Below are 23,225 nucleotides of genomic sequence, written 5' to 3' on the forward strand. Positions count from 1 at the left end.
ACGTGCCGGGCCCAATGCTCTCCCCTGAAACACGAGGCTGCTGCAATTAGATTTGTGAGCACAGAATACTGAGGCATCATAATCTTAAAGTCATCTCGGTCCTCTTTAATCCATTTACAGCTCCACACTTCTACCACTTCTCATATTTGCAGCTTTCTGCTTTCTTCCTTTGTGAAGCTTTTTCATTTTTCTCTTCCTCCGTCTTTCCCATATGAGTCTTTTGCTCGTAGCAATTGCTTGAGACCTTAAAATAAGTGCCGGCCCTCAAAAATAAGTGCTGGTACCACGCACCGAAAACCTCTTGCTCAAATTAAGCACAAGTGTAGGGCCCCGATTTACAGGCATTTTGCGAGGGTGGGGCCTAATTTTCGTTACACAACTGTCAACAATTAGAAGAAATGCTAAGCCAGGTCTCGTTGATTAGAGCTTAATTGGAACTGGGGCAAAGAAGGATAAGAGATATTTCCAAAGATCCTGCAATGGACTGGTTTAACTCTGAAAGCGCCAAGCTAAAGCATGCTTTGGCAGGGGCTTTAGGAAGCAGACACAACACAGACAATGGTAGACACTGGCTAAAGCTGTTGGGGCAGGAGTACAAAAGTTTATAAAAAAAAAAAAAAAAGAAGCACGTGGGTCTAAAAGTCTGGTCTCTTTTGCACCAGTCAATAAAAGGAAAAGATAGCATCTTGGTTTGGGAGTTGGGCAGCTGGGGCAGTGATGGCCTTGCTTGAAATTTGGATTCAGTAGTTATACTGCATCTGAATGGATCCTGCATTATTTTGCGATGTATGATGCTAAGCATGTAAACAACTCTTAGCCCCTCGATGTTTTCTTCCTCCCATAACTCCGCCTGTCCCCTTGTCAGGCCTCACGACTATTAGCCATATTTCCATCTTCGTGAACAAATGAGGCCCTTAACCTTGAGTTTGCTGAGGGTGAAATCCGAACAGCAATCCTTGGCTTAAAACAGACAAAAACACCTGGGTCCGACCATCGTGAAGATGTGACAACCTGTGCTCTGATCTTGACAAAGGTCAACAATGCCACATGGGAATACGAGCTAGTGCCAGAAAGACAGAGGTCAGGAATAATTGTTCCTATTTATAAACAAGCATTTTTAATACAATAGGTCTCGCATTTGTGAGAGTTAGAGCTATTGGCATTGTAAATGCATAACTGGACTTGCCACATAAATTGGTCAACCCTGCCGCATAATTTGTCCCTCTCTGCCACATAACTCCAGTGGTCCTGCACATAACTAAAGTATTTCCATTTACTTTCTTTCTATATCTGCAGCAAAAAATGAAAATATTGCCATTTAGCATCCTAATTTATTCAACCATGCTAATTAGAGAAGAATACTACTTTCACCTGCCCACCGTCAGAGTTGCTAACAGAAACGCTGAGGGAAGGCTATATACGGTAGAAATATTGAAAAGGATGTGCGAAGAGGCTGACGTGTAATAAGAAGTTAGTGGTACTGTATTGCTGAACGTTCATTGTAGATTTACTTACATGTGTATGACGAATTAGGGGTGGAAGGTTTGGACGCGCTTTCTGATTCTAGGTATTACTGAATTTAAGCATGAGGTGTTGAGGAATAGTGTGTAACTGCAGTTAGTGTGCAAATTCTTACTTAGTTATACGATTAGATGTAACTCATTTGTTAAAACGATAATAAAAGCCAGGTTTTTAAAGCTATTTGACATTAGAGGTGGTAACCAATTTCTCTTATTAGTGCTGGTTGAATTCAAAACCTTAGCTGTTTGAGCAAAAAATAATTTCCTCCTGCACAAGATTTGATGAAAGTAGGGAAAGTTAGGAGCAAAGTAGTCTAGATTGAAGTACGATTTTATGATAAGTCCCTACTTTTCTACTCAAAGCAAATGCATCATGTCTAGCTCCCTTCAGCCTGTCTGGGCATTTTGAACCAACATCGGTGTGCAAACTGCGATTTTTAGGCCGAAGCAGTGGTAAAACCAAGGCCCAAATTTATACTCTTTTAGCACCGCATTTGCGTCATTTTTTCGACTCGAAAGCGGCGCAGACTTACCAAATATAATTGTATTTTGTAAGTTTGCACCACTTTTGCGTCAAAAAATGACACAAATGCGTCAATAAATAAGTATAAATATGGGCCAAAATGTATAAATCCCAATGCATAACAAGGTAGTCTGTAAAAGCAATAGCTGGCTGTAGATGACCATATGACATGAGAATACAAGCCAGCTGTCGAACGGGCTGGTTGGGGTTGTTGCAATTCAGACAGTCATGCTGTAACTGAGCTTCAAAGGCCATATACATGCACTTGTGACGCAAGGTGTGGAGTCAAAAATCTCTGAAGCAGCATCAACATTACAACATGCTCCTTCTAGGTGTTTACAGACTAGGTCGAACACAGGTGACCTTTTGTCACGAGTCGCCTCATCACTGCTTTTCATGATTATTGCTTGTTGCTTATTAAAAGACTGGTAAGTTGTTTTATATTTTTTTGGGCTCACAAGCTCCCAGTGACAAGGCTATGACTCCAATTAAGTTGTTGCCAGCCCATTGTAGTAGCGGCCCACAGACCCTTTACTGCAGCCTATTGAGAAGAGTTTCCTTCTGGCTCTAACTTGCAAATCAGTCTAGTAGGTCATGGAATGTGACCATGTGACCTTGCTCATGCATGCAAGTGCTTGGGTACATGAATGATGGGATATGGATAGACAGGTTGAGGTCCCACTTGTGTGCATGAAGCCCTAAGGCTTCACAATGCTATATAGGATTAGTAGTAGTCAGGGAATGCTATCTCCTCTTTCCAGCATCTCCCCTTGAGCTGCTTCTTTGGATCTGCCCCTTTCCCTCTGTAATTCATTATAAAGCCACATGTGCTATCTAGAAGATATCTGTAGTTTGTAAGAAACTAGGACTCAGTTCTAGCAGATCAATGTGTGACCATGTAGAGAGCAATACATCCTCAAAGTATTTCACCTTGCAAAGACGCATTACCGGCGCAGACAAAATGGTTAATGTCCAAGCCCCACATGCTGGGTTTTGCTCCTGACACGGAACTGTCTACCAGCAGTATACAAGACACAACATGTCAGTACACTTGTCAGGAAGATGGGGTTGAAATCGAGACAGACCTTCCTGGACTGCACCAATGCCAGCGTCCCGCATCGAGTCCTGTGCTTCACCTGTAAAAGAAAATACACCAAATGTTTGCACTTTGAAGGAAGCAGCAGCGGAACCAAAGGAAGGTCCACAGGCGTCACTAAGGCACATAGAAAAGAGTAGAAGAACTCGAGAGGGAGATTCGGAAGAAGGAGGGGAGAGGGTGTGGTGTAACACAGAGCTGCTGACTTTTGAGCTGGGAAACCAGGTTTGAGTATTGGCATCGGCTCAACATTGCGTGATTCTGCACAGATCACATAATCTCCCTGTGCCTACCAAAAAACAAGGCTTTTTAACACAGGGTAGTAAGTGCTATATAAATGCAATTTGTTTGAAAGGTAAACATGGGGGGCTCAGGGAAACAAAAGGGAAGAAGGGGTCAGGATGGGTGGATGGTGGGAAGGTGACTCATTGGGGGAAATGGAGAGAAAACCCTAAAAAATGCCAATTGTCTTAAAGATGAGGATGTGGCATAACATTCAGAGCTGCTGACTATATACCTGATAAGCCAGGTTCGAGTCTCCATGTTGGCTCTCCCTGTGTGTTAAAACATATAAAAAGTTAAGTTTTAATGTAAGGAGCAGTTAATTTATCATGAATTAAAGTTTGTTTACACGTGTATACACAACTACATCATTTTGTGGGCACGAGCCAAGTGCGCTGAAACAAACCATTGAAGAAACGGAGCAGAACATCAGCAGGTAATTAATGAAACAAGACAACCCAAAAGAAGCAATGAACAAATAGTCCCTGAAACAGATGTCGCAATGGGACAAGTGGAAGGGTACAAGTACCGGGGAGTGCTCTGTGGGAGTAGACAAAGGAGGAAAAGGTGGGACAAATAGGAAAGAATAACCACTTAGAAGTAATGATTTTTAAAGGACGCTGCCATAAACTAATGAGAAGCAGTGGGTAGACTTTTAGCCCACTAAGAAGTATATACTGAAGTATGTACAAGAGGTTTTGAATGCTAGACCTAAAAATGGCTCCCTGAACAGACCCAGCTAATTATCGTCCAACATGCCTGCTGGTCGGTGCTGGGAAGATCAATTGGAAACTACTCCTGACATGACCAGAGGGCTGAGTATCCAAAAAAGGGTTTCTGTCTCCCCTCTAAGTTGACTTTAGAAGTATCCAAGGCACAGGTGACCATGCCATGAGGCTCTATAACATCAGCTTGATTTAAACCTGCGTAAAGTATCTGCCTCTATATTTTACTTTTATAGACCTAAAATTAGCATTTGATTCAGTTGACAGATTAATTTTATAGCAAACTCTGATGGATCTAGGCCTCCCTGGCAAACTCTTGTCTGCAAATACAGCAGTTGTATCAGGGTAAATCAGTGGCTGTGAGATTTGGTTCCAGAGGGGAATTAACATCCAGTTTCGATATGAATAGCTGAGTACCGCAGGGTTGCATTCTTGCACCACTTTTAATTTTGTTTTTATCAATGGTGTCAACAAAACCCTATGATCATTAAACCTGGATGTCCCCTCCTGATTCTTTTATTCTCTGATGATGCTATTTTACTTTCATGCACCAAGTTGACAATACACAAGCTGCTGAAACGTTTGAAAGATATTGCGCCACAAAAATTTGTAATCAATGCACAAAAGCCTAAATTTATGATATTAAATAGCAAGCGAGTATACATGTCAAACTCTTAAATAGAGTCAACCATTATAATTATTTAAGAATAATGTTTGATGTTAAGTTACTCTGGCTAAGCAGCTCATGAAAATCAAAGCTATCCTCTCCCAGTATGCCAACCTCATATTGACATTTTCAAGGAAATAGGGTAACAGACAATCAACATGGTCCTCTAAGCACACCAAATAAAAGCATTGGCTGCTTGCTTATATGGTTCAAACCAGTGGGGTTTCTAAAAAGATGTGTGGAAATGAGAAACGTATAAATAGATTCCTAAGAAGCCTCTTGCACCTCAGTCTGGGGCAGTATGGTACCCCTGGAAAAGGAGCTGGGAATGTGGTTAGTTTTGATACCCTAGCCCAGTGCTGTAACAAAACTTGAGGAAGCCCCCCTGCAAAGTACATAGAGGGGTCCTCCTGTTGTGTAGCCATTTTAGTTATTGCTCCATGAATATTTATATTAACACACTAGGCCGCTGTGCACTTTTACCTAGATATATTTTATTCAGCTTTGCTTTTTTGTTATCACAATAACCATTTTTACGGTCTTGTTTTATTTTCATCTATCTAACTGTTTTTGCCTAAGCCAGCACTCTGTTCTTAAACAAGACATTCTTGATCACTCTGTGCTTCATTCAAGGTTGCAGCTCTGTACATTGCCGGTGAACGTGGTAGAAGTTTAGACTCCAACATTCGTAGAAAATACACATCTTTACGTAGGGCCATTTTCTCAGAACATCAGCTGTGTTATTATATAAACACTTCCTTGTCCCTTACACGTTAGAGGGAGATTCCAGCCAGGGATCCATGAATGTATGCTGATTGCTGAATGCTTCGCTACAGATGCTAATGCAGACCACAGGCCTTTGCTCAGGTATGGGGGTTGATGTCTTCCCGGGGGAACCTGAAAGGCAGAATTAGAACTTAACATTCTGTGCTCAATTACAACCTAAATAGGAAATAGTAAATCGATCTTAGTGACAATATGATAGAATTCTTTTTATGCTTCACTCTTCTTGTCACAATTTTAATACTGTCATGTTGTATCATCCTGGTAATTGCAGCTCACACTTAGCTATTTAAGATGCAGTCCTTTTATTAAACTCATTATTGAAACATATACTGCCTCTGTTTGTCATTTATATATGACACTGAATTGTGAATGAGAGAACCAAATGTGACCTGAGTGACCACGACTTCCCTGAGAAGCCTAGAATGTCATGCGCTCGGCTGCCCAATCATCACTATCCTTTGGTAGAGATGAGGCACTGCTAGTAAGCCGGAGCAAAACAGGTGCCTCCCGCAGTGGGTTGGACTCAGTCTCCCACAACGCGGGCGATTCTGCCACTCAAAATCCAGTAGTCTCATTCGAATAATGAGAGTCTACGTGATACTTCCTCCCCGTCCAGCTTCCTGACACTTTTGTTGAGAGGACCTAATGTAGCTCAGGCCCCCTGCTCCACAGGGGCTGCTGGGGCTTATGTTACACCACTGCGCTAGCCCTCAAACCCATTCTGTTTAGTGATTATCGTAAACCATGCTATCTCCTTAATTGGATCCAAATTATTTGGTAATAGTCTATATGCATCCATTTTCCTTAATGACAGGGGAGCATCATGCATACACTTCTGGACTACCTCTTTACAAATCGTTGTTACTAGAAATGTTAGTACAGTTGATCCAACTAAAGCAGCCAGTATTTCTTGTTCCACAATACTCCAGCTTTTTACATAAAAGTGCAGAACTAGACACATTGGCCCTCATTACAACCCTGGCGGTTGGTGTTAAAGCAGCGGTAATACTGCCAACAGGCCGGCAGTAAGAAAAATGGAATCATGACCACGGCAGAAACCGCCAACATAGACAGCCACTTTAACACTCTGACTGCCACGGCAGTAGCAACAAACACCGTTGTGGTAACCACCAACAGACAGGCGGAAGACAATGTACCACCCACCACATTACAACATGCCCTTCCGCCAGCTTTTCCGGGGCGGTACCAGCGCCATCAAAAGCACGGTGAAAACAGTACCCTGAAGGGAAACCACTCACCTCTTGACACTCAACAAAGAACCAGGACACTATGGAGCCCGAACTACAGGTGTTACTTCTCTTCTACCTGGAGTACGAACGGCGGCAACAACGACCACAGTGAGTACTGCACAAAGCACACAGGGGAGGGGCTTAGGAAAAAGAGAGTGAAACACACACACACGCAACACACAACACCCCCACCCTCACCGCCAACACCATACACACAAACACATGCATCAACATTACATATACACCCCGTAACCCTCTGGAATAACGCAAGGACAAAAGGAATGGAGTCAAATGAGTGTCAGATTAGAAATAGTCAGATATACGTTACAAATTCAAAAACAGGATTTACAATATATACAATATGTACATAAGGCAGTACATTGTCCACTCAAAATGTCCGTGGCCCACTGGGCCAAAACTCATAGGCCAAGCCCACACTTAATTCCTGCCTCAATACGGAAAGAACACTGCAGGGGCATTAGGTAAAAAAACACACAGGCACCCCAGGGGGACGGGCAAGGGGGTGGGAGAGCACCTCAGCTGGAAGATGGGACTACGCCACTACTCCTGGAGGGGCCTCCATGCCCACAGCAATGTCCTGGGGAGTGCAAAGCCACAGTCTCCCAAGTCTCTCAAGTGGGTGGATTGCCCACTGCTTGGTCCCGGGGAGTGCAAGGCCACAGTCTCTCAAGGGGGTGGTTTTCCCACTGCCTGGTCCTGGGGAGTGCAAGGCCACAGTCTCTCAAGTGGGTGGTTTGCCCACTGCCTGGTCCTAGGGAGTGCAAGGCCACAGTCTCTCAAGTGGGTGGTTTGCCCACTGACTGGTCCTAGGGAGTGCAAGGCCACAGTCTCTCAAGTGGGTGGTTTGCCCACTGATTGGTTCTGGGGAGTGCAAAGCTTCAGTCTCTCTAGTGGGTGACATGTTCCATTGGTTCTGAAGGGAGCTTAGTGCCCAGTCTGCTTCATCCTTCCAAGGATAGGGTGAGCGGATGCCTTTCTCCACTGGTTCTGGAGAGGGCTTAGTGCCCAGTCTGCCTCATCCTGCCAAGGATTGGGTGAGTGGATGCTGTTCTCCACTGGTTCTGGAGGGGGCTTTGTGCCCAGTCTCCTTCATCCTGCCAAGGATAGGGTGAGTGGATGCCTTTCTCCACTGGTTCTGGGCGTGGCTTAGTGCCTAGTCTGCCTCATCCGGCCAAGGATAGGGTGAGTGGATGCCTTTCACCACTGGTTCTGGAGGGGGCTTTGTGCCCAGTCTCCTTCATCCTGCCAAGGATAAGGTGAGTAGATGCCTTTCTCCACTGGTTCTGGAAGAGGCTTTGTTCCCAGTGATGCAACACTTGGGGGGTGGCAGTTCACAGTCCCCCAACTGGGCGTCTGAGCCACGAGATTTGCAGTGACCAGGATGCATGATAGTCCATGGAGGCAGGGCTAGAGTCCATCTGGCGGCAGTTACAGCTGCACAGTGGTGGTAGTGCCGGTGTTGGAGAGGGTGCTGCCAGTGGTGGAGGGAGGCTCAAGACCTTCTCCTGCAGCCTCGGACGGCTGCCCACTGGGGCTGCTGCTGCAGCCAGAGGTCCTACTGTCAGCGGTGCAGGTGACAGTGATTGCGGCGGTGCAGGTGGCAGTGCTGGCCACGTTGCAGGTGCCAGTGCTGCCAGTGGTTGGGGGAGGCTCCAGCCCTCCTCCTGCAACCTCGGACAGCTGCCCACTGGGGCTGCTGCTGCTGACAGTAGTGGTGTTTGCGGTGGTGCAGGAGCGGTGCAGTTGGCGGTGCAGGTGGCGGTGCTTGCAATGGGGCTGCTGGCGGTGCTGGCTGCGGTGCAGGTGGCAGTGCTGGCGGTTGTGCTGGTAGCAACCAGCCCGTCTCCTGCAGCCTCGGATGGCTGAAGTGCCTTTCCTGTTGTTTTGTGCCCCTTCCTAACATTATCAGATGGTGGTGTCACCTTGGGTCTGGCAGCTGGAGTCTCTGAGATGGGCTTGCTGGGTGGTTGTGGCTCTTTCTCCTTGCTGGATGCTGTCCCGTTCTTCACCTTGCCAGGTGGCAGAACGGTTTTTGTCTTGGCAGGGGTTGGTGGCACACAGGCTCACCTGACCGGTGCCTCCTTTGAGCCTCTGACAGCTGCAGGAACCACATTGGACGTGGATTTGGTGGCTGAGGTGCTGGGCTGGGTTTTGCCCACCCTGGCCTGAGGGGAAGGATGGGGAGGGGGTAGGGAACAGGTCAATGTTTGCCAGGAAAAGCTTCTTAGGGACACAGGGGCAGAAAGAGGGAGAAGGTTTGGGAGTGGAGGAAGAGGGAGTGGTTGTAGGAGGTGTCTGCTGAGTTTGGGTGCAGGTGCATGGGCTGGATGCTGTTGTGAGATGGATGACTGTTGGGTGGGTGGGTGCTTGTGTTTGTGTACTTTGAGAGGAGGGGTCACAGACACAGTGGGAGAGGACACAGGGGACGTGTGCATGGATGTGGGATGGTGACTGCCAGTGAGGGGTGTGTAGTGATGGGCGTGCTGGTGATGGAGATAGTGGATGAGAATGTAGTGCATGCAGGTGTGAGTGGAGACACTACTGGGAGGGAGGTGGACGAGGAGGAGGAGGGGGGCACAGTGGAGGCAATGGATGTTGGTGAGTCTGCATGGGGATGGTGCTTATGTGAGTGCCTGTGAGATGAAGTGTGGTGCTTGTGTTTGATTTGGGTGAATGTTGGTCTGAAGGTGTGCTGGGGATAGGTTGGGGTTGAGGGGATTGGGACTGGGTAGAGGAAGGGGAGGGGGAGGCTAGAGACTGGGACAATGGCTGCCATCAGTGCGGAGGCCAGAGCCTGAAATGCTCTCTGTTGGGCCCCACGCCAGACTGAATGCCCTCAAGGTATGCATTTGTTTATTGCAAATGCTTCTCGACACCCTGGATGGCATTCAGAATGGTTGACTGCCCAACAGTGAGGGATATCAGGAGGTCAATAGCCTCTTCACTGAGGGCAGCAGGGCTGACTGGGGCAGGGCCTAAGGTGCCTGGGGCGAAGGAGATGCCCACCCTCCTGGGTGAGTGGGCATGGGAAACATGTTGTGGGCCTGCTAGGAGGTCGGTGCTGGTAGGGAGGTGGCGGCTGTACCTGTTGTTGGGGTGGGCACAGAGGTGTCCACCACCGCCAGGGAGCTTCCATCGGAGGAAGAGTCGCTGTCTGTGGTGTCCCCTCCTGTTCCCATTGTGGTGCTCCCCTCACCCTCTATCCCACTGGCGCCCTCACCGTCGGTGGATTTGGCGTCCAGGCCCATGTGGGATGCAGCTCCTTCCGTCGCCTCTGCCTCTGCTCCCCTGTCAGATGAGGTTAATGCACACAAGGACAGGGTGACAAAACAAAAAGGGGGGGAGGCAGAGGATACACTTGGTCAATGACAGCAACACCACCACCATTAATGTACACAACAAACAGGGAGCAGCCCTATGCACTAGGCCATGCACTACTAGTTACTAAGATAGTCACCAGCCCATGGGGTACAATGCCTAACGCCATTATCTGCACACCTGAAACTCACAGGACCCTGCCCAATAGTAGATGCCCAGTCACACCAGTGGGGTAGGAGTGCTTCAGAGCCTGCCCAAAAAGGGACCTAACCTGCCATCTTCACCCTGACCTAGGGGCACCCACAGCCCTCATCCCCCACCAAGGTAACCCTTAATGCACGCAAAGTCAGGATTCAGAATCTGTACTTACCTCTTTGGGGCTGCTGTGATGCCTTCAAGTGCCCATCCAACTCCGGATCGGCCACCGCCAGGATACGGAACATCAGAAGGGTCAGGGTGCGATGGGCACCCCTTCCTCATTGGGAGGCCAGCTCCAGCTGGGCCTCTGCCATCTTCTTTGCGCAGCGGTGCAGGTCCTCCCACCATTTGCGGCAGTGGGTGCTCCGCCTGTCAAAGACTCCCAGGGTCCGCACCTCCTTGGCGATAGCACGACAAATACTCTTTTTCTGGTGGGTGCTGACCTGCATGGAAAAGACAGCAGAAAAGGGAATTAGTCAACCGTCCGGACCGTCACACTCATGGCCCACCAGATCCCTCCCATCCCCTGACGCACATACATTGACCACATCGCCATTGGCTCCGGGAACCCATAGGGCCCAATGATAACCAATGCGAAGTTGCGCGGCGGTCGTCGACTGCCTACTGCAATGGGGCACAACGCCAGCAGAATTACCTCATTTCCACTTGTCCCTCCTCACAGGTCAGGCAGCCACCATTTCATTGGGGCACAGGCCATAGCACCTAACTGCGTCACAGCAGATATTGGCACAGCAACTGACTCTCGGATTCACATACTGGTTCTGTAAATGTCGAAATGCATCATTATTGCAATAGATGTGTGATTATGACCCTCTGCTCACCATTTTCCTCCATAGGCTTCAGCCGCTGAGGATGAATCTGAGATGGAGACATCCTCAAGTGTACAGACCCCTGGTGGACCTTGCGACATTGGAGCACAGAAAATTTCTCCTAACCTACAGACTTGATCAGGCCACAATCCAATAACTGTGTGACCACTTGGAGCCAGACCTGATGTCAGCTATCCGCCAGCCCACAGGTATCCCCCCTCTAGTGCAGGTCCTGTTAGTGCTCCATTTCCTGGCAAGTGGTTCCTTTCAAACAACAGTGGCCATGGCAACAGGGATGTCTCAGCCACAGTTCTCCAACGTGTTGACCAGAGTGTTGTCTGTCCTGCTGAAACACATGTGCAGCTACATTGTATTCCCACAGGTGGAGGGTTTAACCAAAGTGAAAGCTGACTTCTATGCCGTGGGACATATTACCAACAACATATTTGGTGCTATTGATGGTACACATGTAGGGGCATATTTATACTCTGTTTGCATCAAATTAGCATCATTTTTCTTTACTCTAATTCAGTGCAAAACTAACTCCATATTTATACTTTGGTGCTAGACCAGTCTAGAGCCAAACTTACGGAGTTAAAGTCATTTTTTGGAAGTGGAGACCTACCTTGCCTTAATGAGATGCAAGGTAGGCGTTCCGGTGAAAAAAATGACTCTATGGCCTTAACAAGATATTTAGGGGCATATTTATACTCTGTTTGCACCGAATTAGCATAATTTTTTTTACGCTAATTCGGTGCAAAACTCGCTCCATATTTATACTTTGGTGCTAGACCCGTCTACCACCAAGGCCCTGATTTATACGTTTTTTGCACCGCATTAATGTCATTTTTTTATGAAAAGGTGGTGCAAACTTACAAAATATTGCCCCTTATTTATACTTTTTGCTGCAAAACTGCACTAACTCAGTTTTGCACCAAAAAGTTTAGCACTGGCTTGCACCATTTCTGTGCACCAGCCGGGCACCATATTTATAGAATGGTGCAAGCCAGTGCAAAGGGTAGGCTAGAGTAAAATAAAAGACTTTAGTCGGGTGGGGATGGCAGTATAGAAGAAGAGGGTTTAGCCCCAAAAAAATGACTTTAGACAGGTTATAGTATAAAAAAAATGACTCTAACCAGATTAGCCTAATTTTATGGTGCTAAACCTACCATGCCACATGACTCCTGCATTAGAAAAGGCAGGAGTCATGCCCACCACCCCAATGGCCAGCACAGAGGACAAGGGTCCCTTGGGCATGGCCATTGCACCCTGTGTCATATATTGGGGCCCATTTCAGGGACCCCTATGGCACTTTCAAAAATAAAATGCAATCTTACCTGTACTTACCTGGGATAGGGTACACCATCCTCTGCAGTCCCTCTGGTGTGGGTGCCCCTGGGGCCTGGGGAGGGCACCTATGGGCTTATTCCATGGTGTTCCACCATGAAAATAGGCCCACAGGTCCCCGAACGCCTGCCCTGACCCAGGCTTTAAAAAATGGGGCAAAGCAAGCTTTGACCCATTTTTTGACCCCTCCTCCCTCCCTTGCACCATTTTTGCATGGGAGTATAAATATAGCGTTAAGGCCATAGAGTCATTTTTTGCACGGGAACGCCTACCTTGCATCTCATTAAGGCAAGGTAGGTTTCCACTTCCAAAAAAGGACTTTAACTCTATAAATTTGGCGCTAGAGTGGTCTAGCACCAAAGTATAAATATGGAGTTAGTTTTGCACTGAATTAGAGTAAAAAAATGGATGCTAATTCAGTGCAAACAGAGTATAAATATGCCCCTTAGCGTAAAAAAATGACGCTAATCTGGTTAGAGTCATTTATTTTTACTCTAACCTGCCTAACGTCATTTTTTTTTACGCAAGCCTAACATTTGCAACTGCTTGCACCATTCCATAAATATGGTGCCCAGCTGGTGCTAAAAAATGGTGCAAGCCGGTGCAAAACTTTTTGGTGCAAAACTGCGTTAGTGCAGTTTTGCACCAAAAAGTATAAATAAGGCCCGTAGTGTTTGTTCCCCCCTCCCGGAGAAATGAACAAGTGTTCAGGAATAGAAAAAGCTATCACTCTCTGAATGTGCAGATACAGTGATTGGCAGACCAGTACATCTCCCATGTGAATGCCAAATATCCTGGCTCTGTGCATGACGCCTTTATCTTGAGAAATAGCAGCATCCCATATGTGAAGGCTCAACTCCAGAGGCACTGGGTGTGGCTAATAGGTGAGCCCAAGGTCACCATCTGGTACATGTTGCTGTCTGGGTATGGGTTTGTCCCTAGGTGGTTAGTGTGTGTCTAACAGTTGTCCCTTGATGTTTTCTGGTGACTCTGGTTACCCCAACCTCTCATGGCTACTGACCCCAGTGAGGAATACCAGGATAAGGGCAGAGGAACGTTACAATGAGGCACATGGGTGAACAAGGAGGATAATTGAGCAGACCTTCGGCCTCCTGAAGGCCAGGTTCTGGTGCCTCTATCTGACAGGTGGATCCCTGTACTACCCACCAAAAAGGTGTGCCAGATCATCGTTGCATGTTGCACAACCTGGCCTTGAGATGCCAGGTGCCTTTTCTGCAGGAGGGTGAGCCTGGAGATTGTCTTGTCACAGTGGTGGAGCCTGTGGACAGTGAGGAAGAGGAGGCAGAGGAAGGAGATGTGGACAACAGAAGTAACACCATAATGCAGTAGTTCCAGTGACACACAGGTAAGACACTGTAACTTCACTTTACTTTTCAGTTTTCTGTTGAACATTGTACAAGGCAGCCTGATTTCCCCATGACCATGGCCACTTACTGTACCCTTTGGAATCTCTATGTTCAGATCACTGTGTCCCACTCTGGCTCCTGGTGTGTTTACTGCTGCCCACTAAAGGTCATACCAATGCATATATAACTGTACATATGACTTGCAGTGTTTTACAGAATGTTCTACTAATACATATTTCAATCATTTGACAGACTTCAGATTTGTATTTGTTCCAAGGGTGTTTATTTAAGTGCTAAGAAGTAGAGGGGGATGCGCCATGGGCTGGGGTGATGGTGGAGGAATGTCCAGTTAGAGTCCAGTCTCTTGGTATCACAGGTGCATTATCCAATGGAGCATAGGTCGGGGAGCAAGAACAGTTCAAGGTGGACAGGGTGATAGGGTGGGACAGAAGGGTGACTATCAGGAGAGTCTTATTTCCTGGCGGGAGTCTTGGCAATGTTCTCTGGCTTCTTCCAGGATCACAGGGACCATTTGTGGGGTGGTTCTCCTTCTGAAGGGGGTGGGGTGCTGGTGGCCTGCTGGTCCTGTGGTGGGGTCTTCTGTCCACTAGCACCAGTGGAGGGCTGTTCGTCAGTGTGGCTAGTGTCAGGGGCCCGTTGGTGTGCCACTGCCTCCCTCATGGTGTTGGCCATGTCAGCCAGGACCCCTGCAATGGTGATGAGGATGGTGTGGATGTGTTTGAGGTCCTCCTGGATCCCCAGGTACTGCCCCTTCTGCAGCTGCTGGGTCTCCTGCAACTTGGCCAGTATCTGACCCATGGTCTTCTGGGAATGGTGGTATGCTCCCATGATGTTGGTGAGTGCCTCCTGGAGAGGGGGTTCCATGGGCCTGTCCTCCCCTGTCGCACAGCAGTCCTCCCAGCTTCCCTGTTGTCTTGTGCCACTGTCCCCTGAACTGTGTGCCCACTGCTACAGACCCCAGGTCCCTGATCGTCTTGTGTTTGTGGGGTTGCCTGGGGCCCCTGTAGTGGTTGACACACTGCTGATTGACGTGTCCTGGGAACAGTGGCATGGGCCCACTGGGTGGGTGCTGTGGTGGTGTTTCCTGAGGGGGGAGGCTCTGTGGTGGTATGGGACTGTGGCAGGGTAACCGACTGTCCAGAGATCCCTGATGGGACAGGTTAGTCATTGTGAACGAGGCGTGCAGAGCTACTGTCATCATAGTGGGCCTCCTCGAGGGGGGGACTGGATGTTGGTTACAACTCCTCTCCGGTGACGTTGAGTATGGGTCATGTGGGGACGCAAATGCAGTGTTATTGTATCTGCCTGTGCCATCATGTGCCTGGTTGTGTTTCCCTGTATGGTTGTGATTACCCTGTCAGCTTTGCCTTGTGTGCGTGGTGATTTTGTGGGCTAGGCGATTCTCTCTAATGGGCATGCTGTGGTGATGGGTGTCCATGCAGGTCTGTGATGGGGTCCATAGGTTGGTGTTGCATGCGGGGCTTGGTATTGCGATGGGTGGGTAGTGATGGTGGGGTATATGTGAGGTGGTGGAGTGATGGGGGTAGAAGTTAGTGATGGCATGCAGGTAGGGTGGGGAATATAGTAGTAAAGATTTGACTTACCAGGGTCCAGTCCTCCTGCTACTCCTGCCAGGCCCTCAGGATGCATAATCGCCAAGACTTGCTCCTCCCATGTTGTTAGTTGTGGGGGAGGAGGTGGTGGTCCACCGCCAGTCCTCTGTACGGCTACCTGGTGTCTTGCAACCACGGAACACACCTTCCCCCGTAGGTTGTTCCACTTCTTCCTGATGTCGTCCCTTGTTCTGGGGTGCTGTCCCACCGTGTTGACCCTGTTCACGATTCTCTGCCATAGCTCCATCTTCCTAGCAATGGACGTCTGCTGCACCTGTGATCCAAATAGCTGTGGCTCTACCAGGATGATTTCCTCCAACATGACTCTTAGCTCCTCCTCTGAAAACCTGGGGTGTCTTTGGGGTGCCATGGGTGTAGTGTGAGTGGTGTGTGTGAGGGTGTGTGGGATGATGTGTTGGGGTGTGTGCTGTAAGGTGTGTGGATGGTGTATGGGTGAAGGTGTTATGTGGCTTTGGTTCTGTGGGTAGTCTTGGTGTCTCTCTCTCTCTGTTGTCAATTTTTTTTGTGATAAATGGGTGTGTGTTTTATGGTGGTGTGGGTCTGTGGGTGTGGTGTGTGTATGTGTGTCAGGTGTGTGTAGTTTGAATTGTCCAATGTGGTGACGTTCTGTTTGAGTGTGTGTATTTTGAGCACGGGGTATGTACCACCAATGGTTTACCGCGGTTGAATATCCGCCACAGTGATTCGTGGGTCATAATGCTGTGGGCATAGTTCTGTTGATGTAACGGTGTGGGTTTTGGTACCGCCAGTTTATCACTGACCTTTGGGCTGGTGGACTTGTGTGTGTGTCTATATAGTGACGGATTGTTATGTGTGTTTCATAATATGGGTAGCGGTAATCCACCACGCTGGCGGTATGTTTGCGGCAGTCAGCATGGCAGTAAGCAGGACTTACCGCTAATGTCATAATGAGGGCCTAAGTTTTGATCATGAGGGAGAGGGTCTCTTCAGTTTCCTATATGTTTTTATGTGTGTTTTGGTTGTGTTAGGGCATGTTTGTTAGTGGTCTGAGTACGTTGGCGACATATTTATACTATGTTTGAGCTGAATCTGCGTCATTTTTTTAATGTAAATTCAGTGCAAACTTAATTCAATATTTTTATTTTGACCCTAGACAAGTCTAGCATCAAAATATGGAAGTTAGCACCATTTTGTGGATGCGTGAACCTACTTTGCATCAATGAAATGCAAGGTAGGCGTTCCCATCTAAAAAAATGGTTCTGCCCTATATTTACCCCCATGCTAAAATGATCCACGGGTCTGAGGAGGGGCTAATAATGGTTTAACACCTGGGTCAGACCAGGTGTTAGGGGACCTGTGGACACATTTCAAGGGTGAAAACCATGGAATGGGTCCAGAAGTGCCCACCCCAAGCACCAGGAACACCCCTACTCACACCAGAGGGACACCAGAGGATCAGGACCCCATCCCGGGTAAGTAGGGTAAGTATAGGTAAGTATTTAAAAAAAAAAGATTTTAAGTGCCATTAGGGTCACTGACATGGGACCCCCTGCATGGTACCAGGTGCGATGACCATGCCTAGGGGACTCTGGTCCCCTGTGCTGGCCAGTGGGGTGGTGGGCATGACTCCTGTCTTTTGTAAGATAGGAGTCATGTGGTATGGATGGTGTTGCGTCAGGAAATGATGCTAGGCTGGTTAACGGCATTTATGTGCCTCTAACCAGCCTAGCGTCATTTTTTGAGGCAAACCCCCTTCACATGTGCCGCCACCTCCTTGCGGCATTCTATAAGTTGACGCCCCACTGGTGCTGTGGAATGAGACAAGCTGGCGCTGTACTTTTTGTCACAAAACTGCTTTTGCGCAGTGTTGAGGCAAAATGTATAAATATGGGCCTTGGTGTGGTGTTGCTGTTTGGTGTAAGTAAAACTTGTTAATTGTGGTTTGCTGTCAAGTTTTTGAAAATGAAAAGACAATGTAGCATTTGCACATCTATCAGCACAGTTCAGAGCTTCTAGAGTTCTGAGTTTCTTAGGAATGTTTACGGGTCATGGAATGTTGTTATTTGAATGTCCGTCAGTTAGAAATTATCTGCTGGTTGAGGGTGGTGCTGACTGCTCATTGTGCATCTACTTTAAATTCCCCGTTTGCTTAATTCACAACTGGAGTTCAGGGTCCTCTTTGGAGCGTATACTACACAAAGGTATATGTTTTGCCAAGTTACGTCCTGACGGCATGATCCTGTGAGCTTTATTGTTTATACATTGAAATCCCTTGCTGATAAAGGCGTTCAGATGTCATGTGTGGTTCTTTTGATCATTTGTATTTTTAACATGACGTTGCCACATTTGAGGGAGTTTGCAAATGCTACTATTATGGTAATTTTTTATTTTAATTAACAATTTAGCATGCCAGGGGGGCCTCTAGAGAGTCATTGTGAATGTGTTCCCCTCCGGTCTTTAATAAACATCCTTGTTAAGAGGAAGTCAAAGAAATGAATCAACAGGATACGTGAGGCTGTGAACAAAAGATTATCCGCCTCGAATAATATGCATATTTTGATTAGTTTTAACAGACAAAACCTGAAAATATCTGACTGGAATTGCTAATTTGTCTCTAGATTTTCAACCTACTTACACAACATCCTTTTCAGGAAGGAATTGGAACAAAACACTTTGCATAAGGCTTGTTAAAAGAGAAAATGTAGATAACAATACAATAAAATACAATTATACATATGTAAAACGTGTGTCACATTTTAAAAAAATATTCACAGTATAGCACGGCGTGATGTCAAACACTTCTACCAAGCAACCAAATAGTTATTCCGAACAGTGTATTTATAGTTTTTGCGACTTAATTTTGGTTATGGCTGACGTTTTAGTGCATTAGAAATGTATATTTGGAGGCTAATACTTTTGATCCTGAATCTGTATCAATTTTTAAAAACAAATAAGCGCTCAGCCCGATAGGAATGCTTTTTCGGAGTTTAGTGATGATCATGAACGTCAATTCACCATAATGGTAAGGGTAGTGGAAGTGACATCACACGCACTTTAACCTTCAATTTCACACACAGGCATTCTTACATCTACACACATTTACACTTACAAACATACTCTCCTTCACATAAACACACTCTCACCTGCAAGCGTGCACACAACATACATTTAAAAACACTTTTATTTACTTACCTCAACTGCTAAGGAAGGCTATATTCCAGCTAATTGCACTGCATTTTTTATTTCATAACAGTGGATAATAAAACTTTATTCACTGTCAGTGTAATAAAAATGTTGAGTGAAAACAAGAGTGGAGCTCCAACGAACGTCAATCAGGACAAGCTGCCACTGTGTTCCTGACATTGATTTTCCCACCTCTGAGGCCAGGGATCACAAAGAAAGTGCCAGGAGTCGCAAAGGGCAACACAGGGGTCGCAGTTGCCGACCCCTATATGACCTCAATGTTGAGATTAGTCATGGTTTGTCAATGTTTTTTTAGGGACCCAAAGATCATCTTCCGAATCAAATAATCATTTGTTTTTTTTCTGAGCCTGAAACACTACGGGCCTGATGTACCAAGAACTTTGTGAAGCCACAACCATATTGAATTTTAAAGAATCACTAACTCATTTCCTTTTTGATCTATATATTTAGATATAAGTTGCACATTAGCAAATCACTCAAATTAGCTAACGGACTTAAGGAATTAATACTTTATGGTTTACAAAAAAATTGCTAAACTAGCGAATTTGCAAATATTTATTTCATTGGCTTGCCTACACTGGTGCTAGAATATGATGACTGAGGTAGTTAAATACACTCAGCTCTGCTTCATGCCTTAAATCAAGAAGGGAGCATGTTTCTCACCAATTCAAACCATCTTGGTATTCTAAGATGTACTTTTCTCAAAGATCATCATATATTATCCAAGATGGTGGGTCGAGATTGTCATTTGACATCACGAACATTTAAGTGAATGGTACTATATAATTGGTTCGACAACTTCACCAGTACCACAGGCCTCCGTGTCAGAACATTTATCATGAAGAGCAGTAACTGCTACAGACCTCGTGGCAGTTCTGTGGCAATTGTTTTTTTTCAAAAAGTGCTTATTAACCCACTGGGACCCGAGCACCAGAGCAAAGGGGTCAGGGAGACTGTACCCTGGACTCTTTTCTTTATTTTTAACATTTTCTTCTGGGTCTTGTTGAAGTGTTGACAGCCAATTAGATCTCAGCACAAGATCAGGAGTGGTTGCAAATCCTTCACTCCCTATATATACACATTTGGATTTCCTTTAATTTCTTGAAAAGCACTAAACAGATTTTCACCAAATAACAAAATGGTCACTTTCTGGACTAAGAGCTACTGTTCTGCCAAATTTGTTGTAACTCCGTCCCGTGGTTTCGGCGCCATCTCTGTTTAAAATCTGTATGGAAAAATAAATGGAGAAAGAGACATTTGCTGGACAGGCATTAATACGAAAGAATATAAAGATTTTAGAGGCAATGAAATATTGATTATTTAGAGGATCACATGTAGCACTACTTTTGTGGTATGTATAATAGAATGCTTTTGTGGACTACGGTATGTTGGGAGCACAATATGTCCTCTGACAAAACAAATATTAGAGCATGTTAGGGCTGTACAAAACAAAGATTTGAATTATGTCATGGGAAAACATTTATCCACACATGAAGGAAAAGACTGGATAAATATGAGCTTCTTTGGCATCAACAGTATTGATAAAAATGAAAGAGGTGGAGACAGTGAATTGAAACATAGACGTTTAGAGTCATGTTTGATTATAAAATTGCGGACCAAGACCCGAGAGGTATTAATGGGGATGAAGAGCTTTCCAGCCATTTATAAATATCATAAATAGAGTTTGGCAATATTGAAAATGAATATGGGAAATATATATTAAGAATTTTATTACACAAAGTATTGAAAAGTGATAAAAGCAAGAAATAATAATATCTGGTTAAAGAATATGTACAAACAAATTTAGTAATACGAAGGTTATAAGTACAAAATGACACTATTGAGGTGAAAGTTAAAATTAATATACATAAAAACTTTCTTTGCAACTATCTGACTATATGATATATAGAAGTATACAATGTGTATTAATGAGTAGAGAAATATAATGTAGAGAGCCAAAGATTGAGGATATTATGGTGTTAATAAGTTTCTTTATTCCCGTTTTAGAAGAAGTGTTAATTTGGATTTTATGTAGAGTAATTTTGTAAAATATGTATAGTGGTTTTTAACATTGGTGCACTACGTTTCCCATAAGACACTGTTAGGGAGGTGCTTGGAAATAGTATACAAATAAGGCATAGAAAATGTACTCACATACTGTAAGCAATACCTGTTGGTTGAAACACAGTGGTGGAATTGGTGCTGGATTATAACAATAAAAGGATCAACTCTCTTGGAGTGCTACGGGTTTATGACTGTTTGGCTTGTAATATATATATATATATAAATATATATATATACATATATATATATATATGTGTGTATATATATATATATATATATATATATATATATATATATATATATATATATATATTCACTATCTCTAGTCACTGTAACTCGTGCTCTAATGTAACTATAACTCGTGCCCCCACCATGCACAGTTTTCACATCAACAATGTTATTGCAAATTTTGCAGTGATATTATCAATGATGTCATAGACTATAGGCCTGATTACAACTTTGGAGGAGGGGGTTAATACGTCCCAAATGTGACGGATATACCACCTGCCATATTACGAGTCCATTATATCCTATGGTACTCGTAATACGGTGGGCAGGATATCCGTCACATTTGGGACGGATTAACACCCTCCTCCAAAGTTGTAATCAGGCCCCATATCATTACTGATGTAATAATATGTGGAATAAGTAGCAGTGCATGGTAAGGGTGTGAGTTATAGTTAGAGTTATAGGGGGTGATTCTAACTTCTGCGGGCGGCGGAGGCCGCCCGCCGAAGTTCCCCCACCAAAATACCGCTCCGCGGTCGAAAGACCGCTGAGGGTATTTTGGGATTTGCCCTGGGCTGGCGGGCGGCTGCCAAAAGGCCGCCCGCCCGCCCAGGGCAAATCAGCCTTCCCACGAGGACGCCGGCTCAGAAATGAGCCGGCGTAGTGGGAAGGTGCGACGGGTGCAGTGGCACCCGTCGCGTATTTCTGTGTCTGCATAGCAGACACTGAAATACTTTGTGGGGCCCTCTTACGGGGGCCCCTGCAGTGCCCATGCCATTGGCATGGGCACTGCAGGGGCCCCCAGGGGCCCCGCGGCACCCCCTACCGCCATCCTGTTCCTGGCGGGAGTCCCGCCAGGAACAGGATGGCGGTAGGGGGTGTCAGAATCCCCATGGCGGCGGAGCGCGCTCCGCCGCCATGGAGGATTCTGCAGGGCAGTGGGAAACCGGCGGGAGACCGCCGGTTTCCCACATCTGACCGCGGCCGAACCGCCGCGGTCAGAATGCCCTGCGGGGCACCGCCGGTCTGTCGGCGGTGCTCCCGCCGACCCTGGCCCCGGCGGTCTTAGACCGCCGGGGTCAGAATGACCCCCATAGTGTCTAGAGATCAGTATAACTATAACTTTTGAATTCTATGGTTTTGTGGAGGTAAAATCTGAAACTAACTATCTATAACGTTTTGGGCTTTTTTTGTGTGAATTTCTAAGGTTTTTAAGATTCTATTTCCTAACAACTATGTCCCCATAACCTTTGTATTTTTCAGTGAATTTCAACTTTTTTTTTTAAGCAAGCCCCCATAGGAATCCAACCCCACACTACACATGGCCTTTGGCTGTGCGCAGAGGGGAATTGCCAAAGGACACCCCAAGTCAACCAACCCCGGGCCATGCACGGCTTTTGGACATATGCAGAGGTGGTTGGCTGCAGGTGTTTTTCAACATGAGATTGCATAGAAAATACCCTTCCTTTGCATTGGATAAGTGCAATAAGTTGGGAGAATTTGTCCTTCGCAGAAGCAGAACTTCAACATGGACACATGTTATGTTTGCATTTGTAAGTGCTTCCAATTGAGGTTTAATTTCTGTGAAATGAGCATCAGTGCCAGAAAGGATCTTCACCTGCTTATTTGCCCTTCTGCCCCCACATGGTTTTCAGGTGATCACAACATGCTGTCACCATGAGGGCGGTGGGTGCTACAGGGGGCAGGGGATATGAGCTACAGAATTGCCAAGCTTTCAGACTCAGCTACCACGTAAAGCAGAAAATCATAAAAACAACCAGCCCTGGGCTTCAAAGAGCTTGACCAGGCACAATTACAGCTACAGTCCCGGAGCTCTTGTCTGAGATATGTATGCTGCAGAGTGCCTGTTTGCCTTCTTCTTGCTGTTTGCCTTTCCTCTGTTTGCTTTTTGGATATGCTTGGTGTTTTCACTCTGCGTTATATGGTGAAAGTAAATCCCTGGTTATGGTTCCACTTGCCTCGATCTCTCGTAATTCCTGCAAGTACAGTCTCCAGGTGGGAATGAACATAAAGACATAGGCAGAGAGGGTGACGTTGTTACATTTGTGTCGCACTGTTCAGTGACATCTTAAGTCTTAAGGATCTCGGGGACTCTGTTCCAAGCCTATTTTAGGGGCCCCTTTTGAGCACAGCTTTTAATGTATGGTCCAATTTCAGCACTA

Source organism: Pleurodeles waltl, chromosome 2_2 (assembly GCF_031143425.1).
Source record: "Pleurodeles waltl isolate 20211129_DDA chromosome 2_2, aPleWal1.hap1.20221129, whole genome shotgun sequence".
In the NCBI taxonomy this organism is placed as follows: Eukaryota; Metazoa; Chordata; class Amphibia; order Caudata; family Salamandridae; genus Pleurodeles; species Pleurodeles waltl.